Below are 5,816 nucleotides of genomic sequence, written 5' to 3'. Positions count from 1 at the left end.
GGTGGTGATATGGTAGTAGAGGTTGTACCTTCCCACCAATACTCCATTACATTTTGTTGCTATGTGACAGATGGCAGCAGAGGGGCAGTGTGACAGGATGGTATCTGACATGGAAGTGTGGATGAAGCAAAGGGATGGAACTGAATTCCACCACGTGGAAAAAATGGCATCTGCTGGCAACGACTGATACTGATGCTTGCTGAACGTTTCTGGTGACCAAACAGTGGATGTAAGCACATGGCGTGTTTCAGCAGTGGTGACAGTGATGTGAAAGACAAGCCACGTTCTGGATGGCCATGCACAGCTGTTACACCACAAAATGAAGTGCGTAACAATCAGCTCATCTGCATGAATTCATGGATTACGACCAGGGAACTGCAAATGGAGCTAAATATCAGCTTAAAAGCATTGAAAAGAATGGCAGAAATGTTAGAACATCTCATTGTGCCAGGTGGGTCCCTTGGATGCTCACAAAGAACAGAAAGAACATCATATGCAAGTTTTTCAGCATGTACTGAACCAGTGCAAGGCTGAAGGTGACAGTTTCCAGGACCACATCACTACTGGTGATGAGGTCTGGCATCACCACTATGAGCCGGACACAAAACAACAGCCTACAGAATAGAGATATGTGAATTCTGCATCAAATAAAAAGGTCAAGATACAGCCCTCAGCACATGTACTGATATGCACTCCTTTTTGATAGGACAGTGGTAATCCTTTGGGATTTCCTAGAACCTGGACAAACCATCAACTCTGAACACTATGTTGCAATGCTGACTAAGCTGAAGGGTCCAACTTCCAGAGTAAGGCCAGAGAAGACAACAACCTTTCTGTTGCAACTCAGTGACACCAGGTCCCATACCAGTTTGAAGACCTTGGAGCACTTTGCCAATCTTGGCTGAACTGTCCTACTACACTCACAGTATAGTCCAGATATGGCATCTTTTGACTTCCATCTGCTCAGGCCAATAAAAGATTGACTGCATAGGCAACATTTTCCTAGCAACAACTCTATCATAGCAGCTGTGATACAGTGGGTTACCTTTATTGGTGCAGAATTTTATGAACGTACCATGCAGGCTGCATGTAGTCCATCACTGGAGAAAACATGTAGCTAATGGTGGTGACTGTGTTGAAAGAGTGTTTTGTAGCTGATAGCTTTCTCTATCACAGTGTTCTTGTGCTCTTTATAGCTGCTGTAGTTTCCAGGGAAACAAATAGGAGGCATTACTTTTGGAGTGACCTATATAAAAAGCACAAGCTACTGTCAAGCATTTATTTGTATTAACAAGAATAAATCAGTATTAATACTGCATCTATTTATAAATCAGTAATAATCTGAGAAACTGTTTTTGAATTGTGTTTCTTTCAAATCATGCCAATCTTCAGTCCTATTTTTAAGTCTTCTTTTAGCTTATTAAGTCATTGAAATAAGTGCATTAGTTCACAATATGAAAAAGAAATAACTGTTTGCAAAGAAGAAAAGCACTGAAAGTTACAGCAATGACTTAGATCTCCTCTGCCACACTCCTCTTTGCTTCTTGCCAACTACTAACAATAAATGTAAAAGTAATCCTACTTTCTATCTGAAGCTATCTCAGTTTTAAAAGAACCTTACAGAAATGATTGATGCCACAATTTAAACCCAAAGGTAACCCCTGAAATCTGCTTTGAATAGCAACAAATGCCTAACAATATCTTGAGCGCTTGTAGCAAAGAAATCTAATCTCTGAACTCCTAAAGGTCAAGATTTACTGCCTGGTAACATGGCTCAAGTGTAAATGCTCTGTAATGCTACACTAGGTGATTGCTTTGCTCTCTAGACAATGTCAATTTTGTCCAAGTAGCTGCAGATGTGTCTAGCATTAAGTCAGAATGGTGTCAAGGGCCCTTCTTGAACAGTACTGGCTTCTCAGAGAAACTGGTCCTAAAGCCCTAGTCTATTAAGACCATACCCAAAAGACAGACATTTAAAACTTAAAGGAGGCTGGAGAATCAAGGTGTATCAGAGCTCTAATGTTTCAGAGGCAGGAAGCCCAAGAGAAGAAATTCTCTTTGTATCTGGTGATACAAATGTACATCCTCAAGTCGCACAAGTCTGCACCACAGCAGAGTAACTAAGCTAACTTACACCAGAAAACTACTTTGCTCTGAATATTCTTCTCTCCAAACTTTTTATTCTTCAGTTTCCTCATGAAGGTGTCGCAGTTCACAGTCTCCTCCTATACTTGGTACCCTTGCATGCTCCGGCTATTTTACTGAAACTGCTTACGCCCAACACACATGGCAGCTACGAAATGACACCCCAAAGCTACTTTCCTAAACTCTTCTTCATTGCTCCGAATTGTTCAAGCTACAGAGACACGATAGACAAAAATTTAATTAAATAAAATACTGTGATCTTCATCATAAATCTCATGATCCAGGGTAATAAGATGATCATGGGGAAAGCACAATCCATTTGATAACAAATAATCAGTCTGCAGAGACTTCTGTGCTCTTAGTTTGACATTGTTTAAAAAACAAACAAACAAACAAAACAGTTTCAAAAAGAACAGCGTCAGTTCCTCACGTGCCTTCCCATTTCATTGCACCAGTACCTGTAGTTGTGCTGTAGCTGCATAACGTGGCGGGTTGAAGCAGTCCAGTTCCAGCAGTCCTTTCATACACCTGATTATATCTTTTCCCACACCGGTGTTACGGAGCAGAGCAGCAACCAGCAAGATACCCAGTGGGCCTCAGGAAACAAGAAATGGGCCTGCTGTACCTCTCATGGCTGCAGTGTCTAGGAAAGATTCACGCTGAAGACTGGGACAGCTTGAAGGCTAGCATTGGCTAGCTCAAACACAAGGATAGTGTTTCCCCAGCACACTCGAGTGCCCTGGTTAGATTTGAGACCTTGGGCCTGCAGCTATTTTCTATTTATTTTTCAACCAACTCTAATTAATTGTATTGAAAGGGTTCAGCCAAGAATCTCCCTTCTGGAGATACATGGCTTTTACGAGAGTAGGTGTAAAGTAGAATGTAAATATCAGCATTTTCTGACTGCTTTCCAAAATAATTTTTCTAAGCATTTATCTGGCCCCTACCTTATTCTGCTGTAGTAGAGTTTTTAACATTCACAAGCCTTGCTAGCAATGCTCCAGTTTCTCAGCACTAGAGGCCCCTCCATCTCCTCCCTGAACACATTCTTCTACAAATCATTAAGCACCAAGTCTGACAAGAACCAAACCAAAACGAAAGACTCTGAGGAGGAGGCAAAATACCAAAATCAAACCATGCGTGGCCTGGCATGTAGCTCTGCTTCTAAACCATCATGTTCTGGATACCAGGTGTTTGGTTAGGATGGTAATTGTCCTGGACTCAGCTGGGACAAATTTTCTTCATAGTGGCTGGGATGATGCTTAAGATGATGGGAAGATGGCTGGGATGGGTTTGGCTCTAGAAGAAAAACAATGTTGATAATACACCAGTGTTTCAGTTTTGCTGAGCAGAGCTACACAGTGCAAAGGACACTTCAGCCCCACATGCTGTCCTGATAATGAGGGGACGATGGGGAGAACAAAGAGCTGTGAGGGGGCAGGACCAGGACAGCTGACCTAAACTGACCAAGGGAATGTCCTGCACCATATGGTGTCGTGTGGAACTATGAAACTGGAGGGATCTGGCAAGGGGGGCTGCCACTGCTCAGAGCTAGTGGGGAAATCTGTTACTGAGTGGTGAGCAATTATGAATGATGCACATTACTATATATACACATATATAAGTGTGTGTATGTGCATATGATCATTATTAATATTTTTCCCTTTTCTGTCTTAGTAAATTATCTCAATCCATAGGTTTCACCTTTTTTTTTTTTCCTAATTCTCTCCCTCTTCCTACTTGGAGAGGGCAGTAAGCAAACAACTGCATGGTGCTCAGCTGCCTGCCGAGTTAAAGCGCAGCAATAATAGCGGGAGAAAAGATATACCTGACCAGAGAAAGACCAATTGTGGATGGCAGAAAAGGAAGTGAACTTGGGAAACCTCACGGCCAGTCAAAGTCAACAACATCGTGAGACTTCCCTACCCTTCAGGATATATAAGCAAGTATCAGAGGAGCAAAGGAAACTCTGAGCTCCTACCACTTTCTTCCCATTCACTCAGTTTGCTGCTAAGCAAACAAAGAACACCACACTACTTTGAAAAATAAACCAAATGTAGATGTATAGTTGAACAAAAATGCCAAACTTAAACACACTTTGTAACTGAAATGCAAAAAAGGGATGAATACGTTGGGCATTTCCTTTGGCAAATTAATAAATGGCAGAGAGCCTTCCCCTGTGGCAGAGTTCCTGTCCATGAGGAGTTGTCAAGAGGCTCTTTCCTCTGTTCATCCAGTGCCAATGTTGCTGGCACTTCTTCCATTTTCTACAGGACATCAGACATTCACCTTCTCAAACATCACAGTATTCTCCACATATATTACACATAAGTCTGTCAAACTTTATACTAGTTGGCTTTCACTTAGGTGCCTACATCTTTCTCCCACCTTAGGGCCCCTGTGTTTCAACCACATTCATCACAACCTAACATGAGGAAACACCTTGTGACCCATCAAAGCTTACTTACATGGTGGAAATTTGCAAAGGTGAGAAAAAGCCGTTTTTGGAATGACTTTTCCAGATTGGCAATGCTGAATTGTACTTCCATTACCTATACCCATAAAGGCCCCAAAGGACTTGAAGCTTTGTTTTGTCTGCCAGATCCAAGTATTCCAAGCACATGTGCTTAAGCTGACCATATTAAAGTGACTGACTTTTCTACAGAAACAGTTTCTCCAACTCATTTTTCACGCTTTCTCAAGAGCTGAGAACGTTATTTCTCAAATTAAACTTTTCATGGAAGGTAATGAGAAGCCTTTTGAAAAAAAATTCAAGAAGAACAGACAGTCGTGCAGAAGTCATACTGAGGTTACTAAAAAATAAAATCAATGTAAAATTGTAGTACAAACAACAGAGTTCAAAACTAATGACACTGGTTGTGTCTCTGGCTTTAAATCATACGAGTAATTTCACCAGTGCTAGTGGTGCAGGCATTCCTGCCAGACCTCACTGTGAGCTTACTCACCTATATCATTTGAAGTAATCCTTTTGAAGTCTTATTTATGGGCGTGTGAGAAGCACGATGCCATACAGCTTCATGCTGGGCATGTTGTCATTAAGTTCTGAATGGCAGAAAATGCAATTTAACTTCTCTGAACAGCATCATTTGGAATAGGCCCAGGAAAATATAATGTAAAACTAATTTCTAGCAGCATCAGATATGTAAGTATTTACAGAGCTCTTTGTAAACACTGCTGCAATTAAAAACATTTAATAGAGAGCAAACTCATTTTACCATATGGCAAATCATCTTCAGTTAAGGCAAGAGAGTCTTCGTGTCTGACAAAGAGGGCAAGGGAGACAGACTGTAAATTCCAAGTACCTGACAGAGAAGGGGCTCCCAGAATAGCTTATCTATGTTGGAATTACAATAACAACACAGAAAAAAGTAGCCCTAGGCATCAAATCTTTGCCATGGGATACAAAGACACCTGTAAAAATCCCTGTATAGGGCCATATATCGTACATGAAAAATAATTGCTTCAAACAGCAGGAAGTATGAGTTGCAGAATTATCCCAGAACTTCACAGCCTGTTAGAGCTGTTAAGAACTACATCAGGAGATTGATGTCCATCTATGCACAGTTTTCTCTTGAGTTATAATTTTGCATGCTATGTCAGCACGGAAGGGAAAGACTAATGAATTAATCATATCATTCAATGGCTTTGGT

Source organism: Lagopus leucura, unplaced genomic scaffold, assembly GCF_019238085.1.
Source record: "Lagopus leucura isolate 7727_CA_CO unplaced genomic scaffold, USGS_WTPT01 Super-Scaffold_100015, whole genome shotgun sequence".
NCBI lineage: Eukaryota > Metazoa > Chordata > Aves > Galliformes > Phasianidae > Lagopus > Lagopus leucura.
Note: the sequence above shows the minus strand (reverse complement) of the source record.